The following is a 22,160-nucleotide window of genomic DNA, read 5'->3' as shown; positions in this document are numbered from 1 at the left end:
AAATTTTAAAGAGCAGGGTATTGGTTGGTCCAACTTTTTTAATTGCCACTCTAGGCGGATGAGCGTATAATCCAATTGACAGTAAGCAATCACCGTCGCTTACAGACATCAGCAATATAAGGGGCGCAGCTGAGCCACTGCTTAAAATCACAGTGGTGCTACTGACATAGGAGTTGTCTGTCGACGATGGTCATCACTCATTGTTCGTGTTGTCGATCGTCGTCTGATATCAATTGTCAAGTGAAGTTGAAGGCCGTTGTCCAATACATACAGCACAATACAGTACGATCCAAATATACGTCGTATATGAAAGGTGACTAATACCTACATAAAAGTGATGCACAAATTAAAAAACAAAAATAAATAACGAAGATAAGACGAAAACTTCTCCGTTTTCTTCGAGTCGCGGGCCGATCCCTCGTCAAGGGGTGCGAGGGGTATGTGGGGCGGCCGGAGCTGCCCACCAAACGACACCTCTGCACTCTCAACCGAGACTCTCTCTCACTGCGCCGTCCGAGACAGACACGCGGCCACCCGAAGGAGTCGTCGACTAGTAGAGCTCTGCGTCGGCCATCGCAGTCGCGCCGCTCAGACGGAATCACTGATATTCCAGGATACCCCGCCGGACCAGAACCAGCCTACGTCGGGTCAGAACGCCGTTGGTAACTTGCCGTATGGCCTCAACATTTCCTGTGGCAATCAACCGTCACTTAGGGAGGGCTTTCTCCCTAGGCTGCAGCTTCACGCAGGCCCTTCTCCCGGCCCTTACCAGCCAGTAGATCAATGTCGAGATAGAAGAACTCACCTCCTGACACTCCGCTGCCTCCATCCTGGTCCAATAGCTAAGTGTAAAAAAAAGCCTATGACTCTTTTTTCTATTTTACTAGGTGGATAGGTGATCACAGCTCTTCTGATGCTAAGTGATTACTGGAACCGATGAACATCGCGTGAATTCCGCTTCAGACATGAGGTGATAAAATAATTTCGTTGGTATATCAATATACTTGACAAATGCCTGAATCACGCTAACGACTTTTCCGAGGTAAGCTTGCATATTCACAAGCTCCGAACATTAGGACCGTCGTCAGACTACCAATTCAAAGCAATCCAGTCTACCGAGCAATTTCACCCGCTCGGTGGGATACAAAATTTCTTCCCTTCCTCGTTAACCCTTAAAAATATGTTTATATTGTACTTCAAGATATGATTCATTCATCATCAAAATTATTGTTGAACTCGTCCTAAGTATATTTCCTTACTTCGTTTTTATCTTTTTGCCAGATCTGGACAACGGCATAGTCGCATGGCTCGACACGAGCACACCGGGCGCCTTATTGTTTAGTCCACGAACGCTGTTCAAATACATATTACTATATGTACATACATGTCTGTGAGCTGGAGGGCAGTGCTCAGAAGGGGGGTGCAGTACCCACCTGTGACATACTGGTGCCACTGATGCTATGTAATAAACGTAAACAAAACGTTGTTTGAGTGGTGTGAACTGTATGTACATAATTGTTCGTAACTTTAGCTGACATTAAACGAATAGTAGCGGCGATCCACTTTAAGGTGCGGAATATAATGAGGCCTTGAAGCATAACAATCTGATAAGTTAACGCAAGCAGTCACACGAGGCCTTGACCTGCCGCGCGGACGCACTCACCCGCCCATTAACCAGGGGTCGGTCTCGAAGAACACGATATCGACTAATCGTGAGAAGATTCCTGTACAGGATCTCTATATGTGGAGCTCACGGTTTAAGGGGTGGCGATGTTCCCTTTGTTCTTATAAATGAGCATCAGTAACTCGACATCAAGATATTGACCCGTCTGCAAGCTGTGGTAATAATAAGAATACATTTATTTTATACATATTAAAAAGAGTTTTGTGATCTTCCGTAAACAGTCAACATTTCAAATTATCTAAAACTCTGAATAATTACAATATCGTTAGTCTGTCGAATACGATTAGACAGTCGCCACATTTAAAATGTATTCGGGATAGCGGTAAAGTAGGTTTCTACAATCGAAGAGGGCCGAGCTCGCGACGAGATTGGCTTCGCGAAATGTTTCATTTCACATCTGCTCGTAACGTGCGCTCAATGAGATGCTGCGCGACATGCAATCTCCGACGTCGTCCCGGATTTCTACTGAAAATTTGAACTTTAAATTTGGATTTTATTTTTCGTATTAGTTTTTCAAATTGAACTCTAAACCAGCACAATAATATATTAAATAATTGAGGCGGGTAGTTCGTACACGTGTAGTCCGGTGTGTTACCATACTTACCTTAGACGAAATCCTAATTATTGGCATAAATCGACAGACGGGCATGACTCTTCAGGCCTATGGGGACATGATGCCTGCACGTACAGAGCGAAAGCCTTCGGTCGAGGTTTTGATTGCGTTACATTAAGAGGGAAGTTCTCCTTCACTCCGGGTCACGTGCGCAAAGTAATCGCAACATAAGCAGGTACGCTATCGGCATCTACATATTACCATCACAGCATCACCTTCCGGGACTCATCGCTGCCGAGCATCGTAAGCACGACGGCCAGCAGCGACAGGTCCGGTCCTATTATAATAATGCTAATAAATTAAATATTAACATAAAACCGGAGCAGTAGTTGTTACAATAACAACAGTGTTACTGCCAGCGACTCTCAAGCAATCTTCGACAATATTAAGGGCAATCTATTGTTATTGAGAGTCTAAGGTAACTACTGATTCAAGTTGGTCTGGCGACGAAGACGAGACGCTCCAAAGGATGCAAATAAAGGTAAAAACCTGAGAAACTTAATAAACGTCACATTGTTGAATATGACGTCACTTGTCCGTCCCTTTACGAGATCTCTCATTATCCCAAGTGTACCCACTTACAGCGAGATGAGAAATATTATTTAAATGCAAATTTTCCTTCTTCCTTTTTTTTGAATTTTGCGTCGTTTTTGCATTAGAGTCGATTGGTAGTGGCACCCAGAGACCGGCGCCACAAATGGTAAGTCAGGAGCCGTCAACTGAGCCCAGGTCACGGCGCCCCTTCCTGTGCGAAGTACCGTGCTATCAACAAGGGTCGTGCACCGAGACGACGCGACGCGGCGTAAAGTTTCACGTCAATTACGTTCGTTCAATTTTTGTTCAATTTCGACGACCGCGAAAATTGCAAATATGTTCCGATGGTAGACAAACTATTTAGTGATATTGTTATTATTGTCCAGTTTTGTTTTCGATTGCCAGGAAGTATTAAATATGATCTCTTACATCCCTTGTCAACCTTGTGTCCACAATAAATCAAGTATAATAGGACGGTTTTGAGCGATGTCCTGCTTGGTCGCTCAGGCACAATTCAGGAAATGGGAAATGAATTTAAAAGCATTTGTAGTCGCGTCCAGGTCGGGAGAGGAGGTCCGTCGCGGACATCTAATAATGCCTGCCTACCCTTTAAGCCCAACCATAAGACTGTCTCGCGGACATCAAGCGTGTGATCCCCGTGTGAGCCTACAGTACATCCTGTGTATGTACGTGTGCACTTTCACAGATATGTACGTATCCTACTGACATGATATTATTATTGGATGTATAAATAACATGTCAAGATGTGTATAACGCCGTGCGGCCCGGCTGCGACATGACTCCGGGCAGCTTCACGACGGAACCAAATTACGTTACTGATACGGTTCCACGTGCTTGTGTGTACATGTGATACACTCTGACGGGAAATCTAATTTGAATTGGAAGGGATTTTTGCTGATGTTTGTAAACAAGGAAGCATAATTGCAGAAATAGCTGAGCTCATTGTTCATCTGGTGTATTATGCGCTCCAGATTTAAGGCTGGGAGAAAACGAAACTTAATTTTCCCGGTGTGTAGAGCACGGGAGAGCTCTGACAATTATTTAATTTAAGTTAAAACGAACAAGAGTGGGACGGCCGCTCTAAAAAACAACTCAAGTCCGTGTGCAACATGAATCTGGAGTGAAGTTCGTTGATGTTCCCTCGCGTCGTGTCGTCCTATCGGATGGCTCATTAAAACAAAATCAGAAAATTGTTGTTAAAGTTAATGTTTCCTCAGATTACCGCTTACAATTCCCTGTGGCAGTCAATGTCGATTGTCGACTGCTATTAGAATTGTAATGTGGCTCGGCGGCGAGCCGCGAGCCGGTGGGTTCTGTCGCGTCGAGGCGCTCCGATGTCGTTAAACCCTTACGCAGTTTGTAGTTCGTGCCTATAAATTGCACGTAATTTCGATGAGGTCGTCGGTCGACACTTGGGAGTCCCTCTGTCGCTGCTAGGTTTCGATACTCAACTATATTTAAAATATGGACATTAAACCAATTCCTCATTGAAACTCTCACGCATTGCTATTCCATGACATGGATTGGGAAAAGTGGACTAGTTACCTCTCTATCTATAACTCTTAATAAGCATCTCACGCCTTTTTTTTCGTGCTGGGGGCCAAAGTCGCAAAGGGCAAAGTCGGCGACGCGCCGGGTGTGTTGAACTTGACTGTCTGCAGATATGAGGAGTAGACTGCCGGCCCGAGGATATTTTATGGACAAACGACTCTGCTTGCACTCTCTCACCCGACGTCCGCTCTCGGCCCGGAGTCAGAACCCGGTCACAGTAAAGGTGTTCCTGCGCTCGAAAACCCTAGAACCAGACTCGCGGCTCCACCAAGAGGACGCCCGACCAACGAGTCGTCAAGGGGATCGTCGACGACCAACGACATCGGTGTCCACGGTACGGCGGCCCGCCAGACTGCTGGTGTTCCGGAAAATCCCGCTGAGTCAGAACCAGCCTGCCGGGTCGAAGCGCGATACACCGCCGACCGGGTTACAACGGCAACGCGGACCACAACCGCGAAACGTCGTCCCACACTCCTGGCGCCAGCGAGCTAGCATGACGGTATCGTGGGACAACTCTTAAAAGATTCAAATAACTGTTTTGAAATTGGTCAAATTTGTGGAATAAATAAAGCAAAGTGATTGATATCCATTTAAGTTATTTCTGTTTCCGATCGAATTGAGGGATCAGCCTAATGACTCAAAGTCCGAGACGTACGAGGTAAGAGGTCTGAGAACGTTCTAGAACGTTGTATGTATTATAGCTTGTGCTTCACCAGCTGTGTCTGCAGCCTGTACGCTGTATATGTCACCATCTTATTAAGCTCAGCATAAAGCCTGCCCATAAAATATATAACATTATTTAACTTATCGCGTGCACGACCCTCTGTCGCCCTCACTACATAGCACACTCTCCCGGCAACTTACAGAACGCTATAAAGGGCGGCATGCAGGTCGGCGCGGTGACCGGGCTGCAAAAAAACGAATAAAAAGGCTTCGAGCGGCTACCGCAGAGTGCTGCACGATCGCATCGAGCTGAAGGGGCGGATCCACCGCAAAAATAAACGAACGGCGGCTCTTCTGTTCTAGTAACACAGATTTTCCCTCGGTTGTCGCAACCTACCAGATAAAAAAGAAACTATTTAGAGCTACTGCCTTATTCCTTTTTATGACAGTCAGTAAGAATGATCAGTGATATTATATATTTTTATTAATACCCGAAGTTATTCCTTCGCCGTTGTTCGTGAACATGAAATACAAAACGTATTTTCTTAAAAAAAAATTAAACCTTTATAATTATTTTTTTCGGATGGAGTCTAAACCTCCTAAGAGGGTCTTGCGTCAAAAGAGCACTTTTTTGAAATGAAAGTTTAGGTGCGTTAAGAGTAAAATTTAACTCGCGACAGATCGTTACGACTAGAGAGAATAGATGAAATTTAGCACGAGCGAGAGTGAGAATATAGACAGCGTCTCGCGAACCACTCGACCTTCGAGAAAGGGAGACCAGGGAGAAAGCGAGCTAGGTCGTTTCTCTTGCACATTCTGTTTACGGGCGTCGGCCACTAGATGGATTGTTATTAATTTCTTATTGCTCCTGTAGATGGCAGTAACATATTTACTATCTTATATTTTATTTTTGATTAAGGATTAAAATTTTTATTTTTCGATATTTAATTTAAAATATATATTATGTGTGTGTAAATGTGAATAAGTCGGTTTTCTTATACACAGCATTCCCTATTACAAGAGAATTTTTATTTAAGGATGAAAAATGAAAAAAAAAAACATTACTACACACCGCAAAAGAAGTTTCACATGTCACTTCTTTAACGTGCACCAAATTGGACTTGAACCATTTTTACCTTTTATTGTGTTTTTTTTTTGTCTTCTGATCACCAAGTGAGCCTTCAAGCATAAACATCACATAATCAAACGGAGACTTGAATGAATGTGATCATCTGTCTATACGACGAGCCCCTCACCCTCCGCCGCCGCGCTCAGAGAACTATTTATAATGTTGCGTCCAGTTTATGTTGATCTGGGAGCAGCTGCGCACATTACCGTGTCGTTAATGAAGCCGTAACGCTGTTTAATTTTACATCAAACACAATTAAACTTCAATAATCTAATTGAAACATGAATGTTCAACTTATTTTCGTTGTAACTAATTTGAAACAGGAAGTTTCAAGGTGTTGCAGATTGAGTGTGACACGTGACACGTGTGCGCCGGCTGCTGGAGGTCGATCCTGGCACGAGTACGTGTAATGGTTATATAGCACGTCCCCTACAAATGACCGCCACCATGGTCGCTAGTGTTGTCAACAACTTTATTTTGAATTGTTTTTTTCTTTTATCCAGCGCGCACACTACAGAGCCAGTCCCGCCCTCGCGGCAGCGCGGTTCGGGATTAAAGATGTAGTTATCATAACAATAATCAACAAACTCACTCAGTACTGTCCAAATGTATTCCGTCGTATAACAAGGAAGTACCTGAAACAAAGAACGTTATAGATAAAAGTGATCGCTTCATAAAACAATACATTTCATGTTCAGATAATTTGATGAGTCCATATGTCCACAATCCACATCATCTTCGTAGCCTCGACTCGCCCATTGAAGATTAAGCTAGGGGATACGTGTTGCTGATGTGAGGGTCGTTTGGAAGCGGTGTGTCGTGCTCGGCGGGCACTGAGTTGTTGCTGGTGATATAATATATTTATTGCAACGGTCCACCAGTGATGGGGGCGACGTCATTGTTCTCACATAGCAAGCCCCGATAAGTGCGAGTGTTCATAACTACTTACGATCAAGTGACTTGATGGCTTGTCTGCCCACGATGAAAATGGACGTAATTGTATTTCGCCGAGCTTCTTTCATTATTGTTAATTTATCTGATGAAATATATAATTGAAAACCTTTACATAATAATACTATATACATATGTGATAATCGAGGCAGTAAATTCTGACTGTTGACTGTTTAAATGTAGATCAGTGTTGCCAGCACAAAGCAACAGGTGTTCAGTCGGTAGTTTATGACGGCCGTATAAATCAACACGACAGGTTTATTTTGTGCGCACAGTGCTGGCAGCACTGCAGGGCTGGTAATGTCTCATACATGTTTTTACGAATATGATAATATGTATAAAGTTCCACATTTGACAAAATAATTGCAATGTGGCATTAAAAAAATGTGCATCCAGATTATGGGTTTGTTTGATCAACTCTTAGAACGTCTTGTTTGTAACAATTCAAAACATAGAGGTCTCAAGTGTGAAGTATCACAACTAGGTCCGCAATCTGGTAGCGTGTCTGATTAGCGTAAACTAATGAAACAGTACCGAACTATAGCGACATTACTTTTGAGGTCTTTTAATATAGTATCGATATAACTCCGTTCTAGACAGGGCTGCAACCCTACCTGCTATGTACCACACTGCCAGCATCCGGCATCGTCGGCAATCGTACAGCAGCCCTGCAGCCAAGGGCAAGAGTAGAAGAGTGCAAAATTATTCGAAGTGAACAGTGACGCGGTCGTGACGCGGGCACGGTTCTTAGTAACTATATGTTTAAGCCGTACATATGTGATCGTTGTGCGCTACTGTATGTGTGTGTGTGTATATAATGTTTAATGTGTGCACGGGCTCAGTAAACAAGCACACGTTGTTGCAACCGAAAATCCGCTCAGTTCCGGCTCTTAATATGATGTATGTCAAACTAGTTATTGGCTTACGCTCGCTCAAACGTAAATCTGGGCGGGCAGATGTTAGCAGATCTGCACGACTTCACTGAAACCTTCGCCCTCTCGATGCTGAGCCGCGGTATCATTAAGGGAACTTAGAAACAGGGTATCGTAGAAGACAACACTAATCCCACGGACTATTATGTGAAGGAAGTGGATAATAGCTGGGTTAACACTGCACATATTGCTGTGGTAAGAAACAATAAATATGGCCTAGGAATTCTTGAACAGGTGACATTCAAATCAGACAAGTAACAGTTGGAGAGAACCTGCAACAAAGTGCGGGCCTTAATCCAAACTTAAGGATTTGAAGATGTGGAGAATTTACTAGAGACCTGTCGTTGCCGAGGCAGGTATCACGGCGTGCTGCTCCACAGTGATGATGAATGTTCAGCAACGTCGGCTCAGCGACGAGGGTGTGATTCGATCAAAGTTCAAATCTATTTGATGTCATACAGAAACTAGAGAGCTCAACTACACCTAGACACTTTTCGTACCGGAACGCGTGATGGAGCAGCCATGGGCAGAGCGAGTGTCGCAACCGACTCGGGCCCACAGCAAGCAACACTCAATAGCCACAGGAGCCCGTGGGTCGTATCTCCCGTCGGAGCCCTGTCTCCTGAGCAGAGTAACAGTCGAGCAGACTGTTGTCCTTGAACACTCTGTGTTGCCAATGCCACTTACTTCACCACGGTCGACAGAGAAACGATGAGAAAAGAAATCAAACTCCCTAAAATAAATAAAATTACAAGCTTTATGTATCAGGTTTATTTTTGGTCTCAAAAGAATTTCATACGAATACCCATATAGATTATACCATCGTTTCACGCCTACTCCAATATTCATATGTGAATAATGAACAAACACGCTTTCATTTTGTGTTTAACATGACATTAACCCCGTCAGCGTGTGTAAGATGTTCTCTGTACACAGTTAAATATAACACAGAATTGAAATAGAAATCTTTTAGTTGCGAACCAAATCCTACATCGGGTTCAGAAAGTGACCTCTCGGCGAGGCCGCAGCTTTAATACCGGCCGCCTGATGCCGCCACCAGGTATATACATATATACGAGTACTTACGTACATATATAGTTATACACAGTCGCGCTACAACTTAACAGCGCTCACTACTTCTGAAGTCAACATAAATGGGATGTGTTCACGGAACTTCCAAACCTTTAAGAGAGTATTTCTGGACAGTTTTAATTTCATTCTATCGTAAATCTATTATCTGTATTTTTATATGAACCATAAGACACCGCGAGTTGCTTAGAGCCGTCCGCAGCGGTGTCCAGTGAGGTTGAAGCCGTTCTAAGCAATAGGACTAATTGATGGAATGGATAGTAATTCACAACACACGAGCAGTAAGGAGCTCGGCTCGTGACCGTTCTGTCTGGTGATGCACTGTGCGCTCAGAACGTTGTATTTGCTGAACGCGAACGTACCTCATAATACTGTTTGAGTGTCATTTTATTTACTGCCGTAAAATATTTTAGTATTGTCGACGCAACCTTGAAAGTATCTAAATATAGCTTCGGTTATCGAAGATGTGGCTCCGGAACCCTGCGCATCAAACGCGATGCTTTGCAGCAGAAACTGACCACAAAATAAAACGGACTAGTTCCTCTGATTATAATCGAATAAAATTAATTCATATTTATAATTATTACTTAATTAAAGTGAATATAAAAAACCAGTTGTGTGGGGAGCACACCAACCAGTTCATCTGCAGCTCGTTACTGCAGTAGACGCGCGGATGAGGACGAGGTCGGGGCCCGCCTGACTCGGAGTGGTTCTGCAGACATCGGAATGCGAGTCCCCGCTATCCCACCCACCACACTGGACAGTCCGGGTTCCGTCTGTGCAGACTCACCCACACGATACCACCAGTAAATTGTCAGTCACATAGTCACGTTATATGTATGTTGTCAGCACACATTGCCACTGGACTACAAATCACTTTTTTATTATTCTATCTATTACAAATATACAACTTGTTTATTTGCGAAAGAATGAAAATAAATTGACTTGTTTCGACATATGTACATGAAAGGACAACCCGCTCCGCATCGATGTAAGGGACAATCTCGTTACTAATACATACGATATCAATATTATGTGTCTCCTGTTTGTCGGTGACATTCCCGTTGTGATGTGCTAAGGACTCGACTGCCCGGCTACACATAAAAAGGTTAGCTTTCAATACAAAAGTGTTTACGACCTACGGAGCAAGGCTTAGGATCAAAATCCTGTGGCTGGTACCAGTTTCTCTTAATACATACATACCTGTTTGCTAACCAAATGTCACGTATTCAGAGACGACTTTCGCAATTGACAAAAATCAATGCCATATAGCACCCACACAATTTGAACCTGCCCGGGAAAATACTATCCATCCAGCCTCCGCGCCTTCCGGTTCGAAGAGTAGGAGCCACCTTAACTGTTATGACAATACAATGGAGACTTCGGCAGAGAAAGGCATCCCCATCGTGTCGCTCATCTCATTCTGTTTGTACCTAGTCCCGTCAGCGGAGCTGCGCCCCACCACGAGACAAGCTCTGTAATCCTCTCCACTATTTGGTAATGACGCCCACTGTCGCGTTCTGCGGACGCCCTGCAGGTCCTCGTCTATTGTGACCTTACGCCTCCAACTAACACACAGCGGCGACTAGGAGGATCCTCGTATTACTGATGGACTTCAGTTATTACTTTACAGAGAGCGGAACAAGGGTTGCACACCTGTGTGACGCTCACGATCCATCTCCAGATCAAGTATGAAAATACCGAGGGTAACGGAAAAATATTTTGTTATACGAATTAATTGTGAATAATAAAATCATAGAAACCGAGAACTTACCACGCAAGTAAAGGCTTCATTTCATGAATAGGATCGAAACTTTAACGCGCACAGGAACAAGGTCGAAATTAGAATGTGAATGGAATCGTAAAACGAACGGACGCGACGGGACGGTCCGGCTCGCCAGCTCCCGACCATCCGTCCGGCGGCCGCGCGCTCTGGACCCAGCACTCCGAGCACTCCGGGCACTCCGAGCGGACAAACAAACTCAACTTGTCCCATATATTTTATTTCAGTTGAAATCGGAATACTTTGTTAATATTGAACTCAACTACAGGAAAACTTTGAAGTGTGTCCTTGAGTTTTTTTGGAGATTTCATTGAAGGCCTCCAATGTTAATATAGAATGCTTTCCAGTTCCAAATTAGTTTGGATCTTAAAATAAATATAAAATCAATAAATACTCAAAAACATATCTACGAGTTCGCTTCTTCTTGTTTGAGACGACCATAGACTAAAACCTTAACGCCAAAACGCAAAATGTCTTCAATACACATACTGACTCTGAAAGAGAATCGAATCCCGGTCTGAAGGATGTAAATATCAATTAAACTTTTTGAACGGACGAAGTACTAAACGCACCGGAAGACGTAGCGTGGTCGTTATGGTAAATCTTGGGGGAAACCTGTGTCCAGCAGTGGACTTCTGTGGGCTATTACTTTTATTGTGACTTGAAGGATGATCTATAAGAACATTATAGATCCTTCGGAGATTCTTATGAGTTCATATGGAGTTTATGGCGGACACTTCAAGCATTAAATTTCCTTTTCAAGTTCGGACCAAATTGAAATAAATATTAGGGTCGCTCCGTCCACGTCGTCCGTCGTCGGCACTATCTCGTCGGGGTCAAGGGTCAAGTGCGTTACTAGTCCCTTTCTTGTGGATGTTGACGTTATGTTGATGGTGGGGCTTTGTTTTGAACGATCTCAGAACGGCTTACTATGTGGTTTCTAAATCTAATTTTTGGATGTTTTCTGCAATGTAACAATATAACAACGCAACCTAATGACCTCGTGAATAGCGGGCACTTAATGGATGGTTACACACCAATTAAATGGATATTGTGGAATATAGTCACTCGTCAGGGTAGAGTACTGTAGAGTATTGAAGTCATTTGCTTTACTAGCCGACACGGCAGGACTGCCACCGTGGCTACCTGCAGTGGCTGCAGTGGCTGCGGTGGGTAGACTAGCACGTGCCTACACTCTCTATGTTATTCATCACCAAGCACCTTGATAATGTTTTTCATCTAAATTGAATATGATATCGTGATTTTGAATTATATAACAATAATTTTGTTTGAAGAAGATTAAAGACGTAACAATAATTTAAAAGAAAAGTGCGCACCTCTGGTAAGCTCATAGTTCAGGGGCGAAAACTGAGGAAGCAAATAAAGAATATTACGTTCCTGCAGCGGCAGTAGAGATATAATATTATATTGTTGTACAAATCAACTCATAACTAATTTCAGTCGTGTGTTGGTACAGTTCACCTACGTTCTCAATCTCATTCAAACAGACCTCATTAAAATAGTATAACGGTTATGACAAATATGAAATTTACGTTAAAAAATTATTTGTTCTAAAAAACGTGTGAAGGGCGAGATGGGTACAGCGGGCGCCCGCAACACTAAACATTACAGTTTTTACGAATTCGTTCGTAATTTTTTTTTAATTCCAAATAAACTTATTTGCAAAATCTAAAAAAGAAGAAATTAATGATGACTCTCTGTGAACGGAGGGTGGAGGAGGAAGCGGAAGATAAATCGCTAATTGTAGAGGAGGATCTGTGGCAATTGTGTCTGTGTACTCGGTACTGTACACAGGTCCAGGAGTTGTGTCAACCAGAGCGACACGCGCGTCGCCTGACGTTTGCGCGGGCTAGTGTGTAATGTTAGTAGCAACATTCCGACCGCGGTCCGCTACGCCATCCGGACTACACTCAACACTGCAATCAAAAGCGGCCTGTTTCGTCAATTTCTCTTCAATGGTTTAGACGTGAACCAGTTACTCTTTTCTAAATCAATATTATTTAGAAGAGAGTAAAAGTGGACCACATTTTCTTTGTTATAGGAGGTGTGGTTAATGTCAACTAAACTGATCGGCAAACAGCCGTCTCAGAACCAGGAACAGAACAAAGGAGGAGACTTGGTGATGCTGGGCGGAGCGCCGTTAATATTGTGGCAGCGCCGGGGGTGGCGGTCGGCCTCGGAGCACTCATTGTATATTTGAATACCGTTTCGTTTTCAACTTGAACATAACTTGAATAGACATGAGGCCTAACGATGTTAGGTAGCACTGTGGGCGTCCACGAACAATCTTACGTTCTAATTTCAAGGAGAGTCCTTAACAGAGACGGAATTTAAAAAAACCGTGCTAATATATTTTTAATTTATTACCTAAAAATATAATAAATATTCCCCATTATATTTCTACAAAATTATGCAAAACAAAACCTCAACGATGGGGTGGCTCTCCTGGCCTGCTTCAGTGGACCTGAACAACGTCGATAGAAGCGGCGGCCCCGGCGGGCCACCTTAAGATTGATTTGAGATTTTATTTAAATTCTTGAATAGTTGAGTCGACGTTTTTGATAAAGTTGTAGTCATTAGCGATGAAGCATGTAATGTCTTGTGACGCGTCCCTTACATACTCGTATGTAAAGTGTGCTGTGTCGCGTGTGATGCGCGAGTGCTATAAACAGTGCCAATATCGATTAACATGGAAGCGTGAGTAGTGGCAGGTAGTAGGCCTCCGATACTCAAAGAAACGTTCAGAGAAAATAACTTGAGTTTTTTCTTTAAAAGATTTTTCAGTACAAACTTCAAGTACAGACATAAAAAGTATAAAAAGAAGTCTTAAAACTATGCATAAGGTTCGATATTAAAATTGTTTGAAGGAATGTTGAGGTTGTTTGATAAAAATTAAATTCTTATGTCTTGTCTGTAACGTGAGGTTGTTTTTTTGGTGTGGAATTTTGGTTGAGTGTGGTTCACTCGGGGGCCCGGATAGCTCGAGATTGGCTTCTTCGTGACCGCATCTACTACCGGACCGGAACCGCAACCGGAGATCCCACGAGAAACGAAGCGGGTTCACGTTATGGGCTAGGGTCTCACGTCGCACTTTTCGCCGAGTCCGACGAACACTATTACTCCACTCTACGTGCAACGTAACAATGCAAGTTATATAATATGACGTCAGCGCCGCGGAACAACCTTGCCCCCCAGCTCGTGTGGCGAGAGTTACCCCTTAAGTTTCAGGTGGGCGACATTCGCGCTGTGATGTCGGTAACCACTTAACATCGAGTTGACAGTGAGCTCGCGCACGCAACAAGTGTAACAGTAAGTTTTGTGCTCACCGTAGTTCAGATAGTGACGTCACAACTTGGTGCCGATACCTTTTGTTATAAGTCATTACAAACAAAATGTATTTGTGGAAAGCCTTCAGAGCGCGTGTCCAACGCAATGATGCACGGCTCACGTCGCGTCGCTCGGCGTGAATTAGTCACGGCCCCCGGTCGCCGTAAGCGTACTACCGCACTAACTACTTGCATATGCTAATGTTATTGGTATTTAACTGCGGGCGCACTGCTCTTTAGACGATGATTGAGTCCGTCCTGTGTTCGCGAGTCGTACATGTGATTACCATAACGACTCTTACAGTTACGGACATCTCGAAAGAGTCATCGGAATATTGAGACGGTCGTCGATACAAAATGAACAAAATAAAACTGAACACTGTGTGACGGTCGCCCGCTGCGTACGCCACATTCAGTGCTTTAATGCGAGAGCTTGCAGACTCCACGGGTCCGTCTGTTGCCGTCCAGAGCCGCTCGCTACACCAGATTACCGAAGTTGAGCCCCAACGAACGAGCCCCAACCTTCATCACTCGCTAGAAACAAACTTTGACATAAACCCTTCCGTTAAACTGACTCTCCACTGCCATACCTCTCAGCCAAATAAATAATCGTTGTTTATCACCACGGTGCGGCAGCCAACCGATTCAAATCGAAGCGTATATCTTCTCGAGGTTGTGTCGTTAAATACAACCAGAGCGAGATTTAATTAAACTAACATTAGGTCGAATGAGCGCCGCCGAACAATAGCACCCGCTCGGTGGAAGACCGCACCTTTGTTGTTTCGCCACACGTAGGTGGACGCGCCGGCACCAGACAATACACACCACTTGACAACGCTGCTGTAGAATACTTTTAGTACCGAGCCTCAAAATTGGATTCGTCCTTCGAACTGTACTGAAATGAAATGGCATTAATATGATCGAGGACAACGTAACGACCAATATCTGGCAACACAGTTTATCGCGCATTTTATATCCTCCATTTTATCGACGAAAACAACAAATTACATTACACACGCGCCGCCAGCCTCGCACCGACGCACCGACCAGCTGAACTACCGGCGCTCGGACACTCGCTGATTTTGTTCGATTTGAGGGTTTTTATGCTTATAATAGAAGCTAAGCAATAATGTTTGTTCCAACATGCCCGACGCTATGTGGCTTCTGATAAGTGCTAGTGGTAGTGGTAGCGGTAGTGGTAGGGAATTGTCCGAGCTCATGCCGGTGGACGGCACGGGCCTGCCAGGTCTATCAGAGAACAATATTATGATCTCGTTTAAACGACGCTTCAATTTAATTCATGCCTCCAGCCAACTCAAGTCACCGGGGGCATCCGTGCTGTTGAGTGTGAGACCTTTCACATGAGGTTGTCGTGAGTGCATCTTCGCGATGACAAACAATATCCACACAGCCCCAAATTTGCATTCGACGCAACAGATCCGACGTTACATATAATTGAATATTTACCGGCTAGAAGCCGCGAACAACTCATTAATTACAACGGCAGTCATTAACGCAACGCACCGAAATAAAATTCCCTGAATTTCATGTAATTACACACCATATTATCCCGCCGAGTCACTCGTAAATCTAAACAGAAAATATACACAAGCTATAATGAAAAGTTGTACTATTAGTGATGTTAGCGGATTGCCATTTGTATTGGGTTGTTACATTGCTGCGAGGGTTAGAGCGCCCTCCTTGTTATGGACCTTCCGGCTATTAATCAGAGATGATGTGGGTACACACGACCCAGCCTCGGCTGGCCTATAACGACTTTTATCATCGGTCTATAGCAACATTATTGTCACCTCATTTTCAAATGATTAACTTAACCTAATTTGCGAATCCAATGCCTATTGTTCGGAGACAGGGTCGTCGTCAGGCTGCAGCCGGTGTGAGGGGGCGCCGGTCGCTCGGTTAAGCACGGTCAGCTGTTGTAGACGCTACACAATACAACTAAAACAACTATTCTTGAAAATCGGCCGGGTTGCGAATAAGCCGTCACAGAGTGTATGAGAGCTTTAATAAAGCTAACATGAAGGCTTTTATAAATTTTCATTTAAGTCGAATTTATTTAACCTAAGTCTAAAAAGTTTAAAATAAAAGTAGTATGGATCATAGTAGAGAACTAAGCAGTCTGTGGGGTGTGGGTAAGCGCGCTGGTGCAGCGCGGGCGGCCGGGCAGGCGCCACGTTAATTTAAAGTAATCTCAACTCCTCGCGGGTTTCAATTTAGCGCACGTGAATGTGGGGACGGAAATTAAAACGCTTTCAACTGTCGACTCTGTGTTTTCGAAATATTATTAAAATCAGCGCGTCGCGGCGTACGTAATATTACTTCGGCGAGCCACTTCGCAAGGATAGACCAGCACTACCCAGCCGATGATTAGTGGCCACCACGCTCGGGACGGCACCGTCGCGTCGCGCCTCACACGCGCCACATGTCCTCGAAACTGTTATACAACTCGTATTTAGAGTGTTTAGTACGAGTAGGAGCGATGCAAGTTCATCTCAACGCGGAATACATAGTATTCGAAGGCGCACCACAGGCGAGCCCTGCATTACACTCTCCGGACGTACGGATAAACTCTGGACGCTCATAATTCTGAAAATTATATTAATTATGTTATGAAAAGAACTAACGGATTCACCGGAAAATGAGCATAAGAGTTCCATAAAAATCAAAATGATTCTTATTCGTGTAGGTCCTTACGGGCCTTCCAAGTCTCCGCGACTTTATCACCACAAGAAACTCAGGGCTTGTTTGGCCAAGGATACGTTCAGTGCTGGTGCTGTTTAGTACACAATTTCAAACTCACGCAATTGTTATTTATTGCATAGTTGGGTGGACGAGCTCACAGCCCACTTGGTGTTAAATGGTTACCGGAGATCGTAGACTTGACAACGTGAATGCCGCCGCGTGAGATCATCTCCCCTCGCATACAAGGCGTCGTTCGAGCTGACTCCCTCCATGTACGACCACTCGGTCTTAAGGTCATTGTCTGTCTCAGCCGTAATTGTAAAATTAATTCGACACTACGAGCACAAGTGTTTATTTGAAATAAAAACAAAATGTAACAAAAAATATAACTATCGAATGATAAAACTTATAAAAACAAAGTATGTAGATACCGGTACGTTATCGGGTTGAGCTCCGACCCGCGCGCTATCGGCACAGACTACCGGATTTCATTCGACCTACGATTTTAGAGAATTTTTAAGTCAATATTGTTATAATATCAGCAGCAGACAGCGGCTTAAAGGTTTTAAAATTGTCGTGGCCTGAAGGATAAGACGTCTGGTGCATTCGTGTCGAGCAATGCATCGTGTTCGAATCCCAGGCGGGTGGGTACTAACTTTTCTAATGAAATACGCACTTTATTACTAGTGGTAGGACCTCTTGTGAGTCCGCGCGGGTGGGTACCACCTATTTCTACCGTGAAGCAGTAATGCGTTTCGGTTTGAAGGGTGGGGCAGCCGTTGTAGCTATACTTGAGACCTTAGAACTCATATCTCAAGGTGGATGGCGAGATTTACGTTGTAGATGTCTATGGGCTCTGGTAACCACTTATCAGGTGGGCCGTCAGCTCGTCTACCCACCGAAGAAATAAAAAAACATTTCCGATGTCCACGTGCGAGGAGCCCATTGACCACCGCGTCGACCGTGACTCGACCGTGACTCGACCCGCCAGCAAAATATGCACTTACTTTGAGGACTTAATGTGGTGTTTTATTTTAATCAATTCAATTAAAATCTCCGACGTTTGAAATACTATCAAAGGTCACAAGGTAGATTCTTACTTCGTAATGTCCATGGACTCGGCACTAATTTATAAAGTACACGATTTGGTAGCTGATAAAGAACATATTATTATATAAAGATCTCTCGTTGTCCGAGATCTCATCTCATCTCATACAAAAGAAAAAGTCTTTTGTTCACGATAAATACGAAAAATAAAGCTTTAAAGCTGCACGCGAGAACAACGACCGTAAATTTCCAGGAGACTTGACTTTAAGCTTAAATTTAATTTCAGTAAAGTTCAGGATTAGATTCACGTCGGAACTGAAGAATACAGGAGATCGATTTTGCCTTTCCTAGTGCAGTCTTTAAGCGCAGCTAAGCTTAATCTAGATTGTTAAAGTTTATTAATAGCTTGGAAGTCAGTTTGAAACTCTACGAGTATTTACCTCGCTTTCTTTATAATTTAACGTCAGTTTCGGTTCGAAGTAAAGTTTGGACTCGCTCGACTTAGTGTTGAGTACCTCGTCCACAAAATTGATTTAAACTTTGGCGGCTAGTTACAGTATAAGCCCTGTTACTTGAAGGGTTTTTACTCTGGTCCTCGCATTGACTGAGTTCCCGACACCTATCGCTTGACCAGCACTGGACCCTTGACTTTAATTTTACAGTTCTGTGGTCTTTTTGCCCAAAATTGAAAGCTAAGTAGTAGCGCGAGTATTTATTCTGTCATTCTGACCTATTCTGTCATACCCGACTTATATAATATTTCAGAATTTAAAAAAAGGAGTACCCCGTCCTCCACAAGCCTCACAGGGACCAACGAGCTCGCACTCAATACAAGGGCACTTTCAGAAACTTGGATGAACCGTCATAATAATATGTCGATATCTCTCGGAGGGCTGTGAGCCGCACATTCTTAAATCATCTATTTTATATTTTGGTCAAACATAAAATGATATTGTTCTCTTCATATTAAGTATATTGTTTGCTTATTACAGATGAGCAGACGAATTTCCGACCCATGTGATGTTAAGCAGTCACCAGTACACAGCAACGCAAGTGCGGTTACCCAAATTGCGACATTAGATCTAAGTCTCATTAGGACAAGGACTATTCCACTCTACAAACTGAAAAGGGGTGTTTGACAAGCAGGATCATGCTACCAATCCTTGCGGACTCAGAACAAACCTAATAACATCAATAATGTGACTCGCAGAATAACTAAAGCACGTGTCCAGCTAAAGCCGGCCGCCGCTCGAGCGAGTCATTACCTAAATATTGTTTAGTTGGCCGTCGTGGAAAGTAAACGCACCAAACGTGTCATCGACCATCAACAGCAGCAGCAGCCGTCACCCTCCATGAACTGCTTCATGACGTAGTTCTTAACGTAATTGTGTACAGATATTTATAAATTATTTGACCGACTTCAAACTATATAGGACGACAGAGACTAGGTTCGAACTGTATGTTTTAGTATGAGAAATAATTCTGTAAACGCGCGTACGATTTCACAAGCACTGTTGTTATTTAGCAGCCGGCTTTTGAACATGGACGATACGTTCGTCAGAACTCGTTGTAATGCTCCTACTAAACAATAAATAAAACTGTGAAGCTAAAACTCTAAAAAGAAATTTATTGTTTATAATTGATGAGAGAATGTTAACTAGTTAACTGTTGTTCATGTTCTTTTTAAATTTTTATTTTTCTTATACTGTTAACATTTAAATTTAACCTATTTTTCCGCTGTTTGTAAAATTGCTATAACATGTCATAGTGTGTTACAAGAGATTGCCGTAAATGCCTGTAACTGGCTCAATTTTATACTTGTTAATTTTAAGTTTGAATATTTTGTGTGTATTGCTGTTGGTGTGTCTAAATAAAAAAATAAAAAATATTGGTGATAAAATTATAGAATTCATTGGGCTAATTAATTAACGAAGTGACCCGGGAGCCCGCGAGATGTGCATTGTCTCAACGAGCCATTCCGCGGGCGCGACGCGACCAGCCGCTGTAACACGCGTGTGTAGGCGGGGTCGAGCGGTGTCCGCACACAGCACAGAGTCGTGCCGAGCACAGACATCGCGGGGATCGATCGAATAGGAACATCTAACCACCCCGATCATTAAAAGAACTGATTCAATTCAAAAAAATTAAACGTATTTAATTTGATTTAAAGTGAGACTTCCTAACTGAGTCATCTTTCTACTCCAGGCTGAGATGGAAGAACGAGCTCACGGCCCTCCTGGTGGAGTAGTTACCGGAGCCCAGAGGCAGCACAACTCTACAGCAGTACCTACCCGTGCGACCTTACAACACGAGCAGTAAGCTGACGACTTGCTGTTTGAAGACGGTCGATGTTGTTGTGAATAACAAATGTTCTAGTGTAGTCGGGTACGCGGGGCCTCTGCAGTTGGTCAGCACGCGGCACAAGCTGTGCAACACGTGCATGAGCCGCCCGACGTGGACGGAGTTAAAAGTAATGAGAATACGAAACATTAAGTAATTTTAAAATATTATAAAGAACAGTTAGAAATCATTTTACGAATTTTTAACAGGTTTTGTTAATTTATAATTAAATGCTTCAATTAATTCGAAAAACCACCCTAAAACAGAATTCAGGACGATAATTTAATTACGTTATCACACAAGTAATTACAATGTTAATGAAAATGAGCGACACTTATTGCTGCAAACAACTGCTAGACAATTTACAACACTTAAGAATGAAAACAAGAAATGTTGCAAAATAATTTCTAATTCTTACCACGAAGTAAATATCCTGTATTCCTGTAAACGTTAGAAGTAAAGTTGTCCGGGGACAGCGACGGAGGCGCGTGCAGCCCGGGCGCCGCGCGAGCACCCACTGCCGCGGGCCGCGCGCCCTCCGCGAGGACTTCAGCTCCACTCTAAACTCTAAGGAGACTGACTCCACTATCATGTCGTGTAAACCTGAACGAAGATTTTACTTTTACGTTCCCTTCTTTTCCCGATGTCCAATTTTTTTAGCACAGTTAGGTAGATCAACCCTCATCCCAAACGATCTTAAGCGATCACAGTAAAAGTAAGCGCGAGAGTAGCACTATGGCCTAATACCAATTCTCTACTGGCAGTAGCGTAAGTCAATTTTTATATGTTTTAGGTAGCTTAGTACATACGTACATATGTAAGTAGTTCCAAAGTTTTTATTTATTTATCACCGTTAGACAGATGAGCATACGGCCCGCCTAATGGTAAGTAGTCATCGTCGTTCGCTAGACATCAACAATGTCAAGCCGCTTCCTGCTGCTAAAAAGTATAGCCAACATTTGAACACAAAAACAAAGAAACTAGCAGCGAGACTTGAATAAAAAACCTTATCGTTATTTGTATGTCATTAACAAAATATAATCAGTAGCTAACTCAGCATCCTCTATTAGAATGGGAATAAAATGGAACTCATAAATATAGCCTCCAACTATAGCTTTGGTACACAATCCTTACATACAAGTAAATTATGTGTTACATACATCGCATCGGCGCGCATAACTTCGTCACCCGCTAAAAATACTCTCCGATCTGTTTTTACAAACGCAAAAGAAGTATTACTACAAAAAATGTGATTGGGAAATGTTTAGGTTCTCCGTCTAGTGGATTTGCGTATTTAACTCGGCATGTATGAGTCTACGTGAATATGCTCACTATGTGCTCACGTGAGCACGTGCATGTGCTCGTATGCGTTTATAAATAATTAATGCATAAGCGTATGTATACGTGACGTGTAATATTGTGTGTGTGTACGAGTATGTTCATAATCAATAAAATACTGTACATACTTTAATTAATTTATTACTTTCTCAGACAATTAAAAAAATATCTGAAAATGTTCCACTGCGTAATCTACCTTCCGAAGTCTGGAAGAGATCGCCGTTAGCGATAAGCGACGAGGCCGCCCATTGTACTTTAATGTTAGAAAATTTCTGTAATTTTATTTATTGTGCTGCAAAATATTGAACAATTTTACTCTTTCTTTGAACGTCATATCTTATTTAAACATTTTTGAAAAACACATTTCTCGGCCCCTTGCGGCGTAATGGTCGGGGCCCGCAGCCACACATATACACACATACATATATTGTGTAT

The 22,160-nt window shown here is 43.1% G+C and overlaps 1 protein-coding gene across 8 annotated transcripts in view; it reads right to left on the bottom strand.

Moving 5' to 3' along the window:
• The window catches only part of NGR-B1 (neuropeptide receptor B1), an 85,799-nt gene extending 64,842 nt beyond the window's left edge, over positions 1-20,957 (bottom strand). For 3 of the 8 annotated variants that reach the window (XM_038012225.2, XM_062669519.1, XM_062669517.1), the window contains exons 1-2: positions 20,806-20,956; positions 6,788-6,830 (exon numbers count right to left, since the gene is read on the bottom strand). The gene's annotated coding sequence lies outside the window, so the exon portion shown is untranslated. 8 annotated transcript variants of the gene reach the window in all.
• Between the last annotated feature and the right edge of the window lie 1,203 nt (positions 20,958-22,160).

The sequence above is a fragment of the Bombyx mori genome, chromosome 8 (genome assembly GCF_030269925.1).
Source record: "Bombyx mori chromosome 8, ASM3026992v2".
NCBI classification, from domain to species: domain Eukaryota; kingdom Metazoa; phylum Arthropoda; class Insecta; order Lepidoptera; family Bombycidae; genus Bombyx; species Bombyx mori.
Note: the sequence above shows the minus strand (reverse complement) of the source record. Positions and strands in the feature narration are given on the sequence as shown.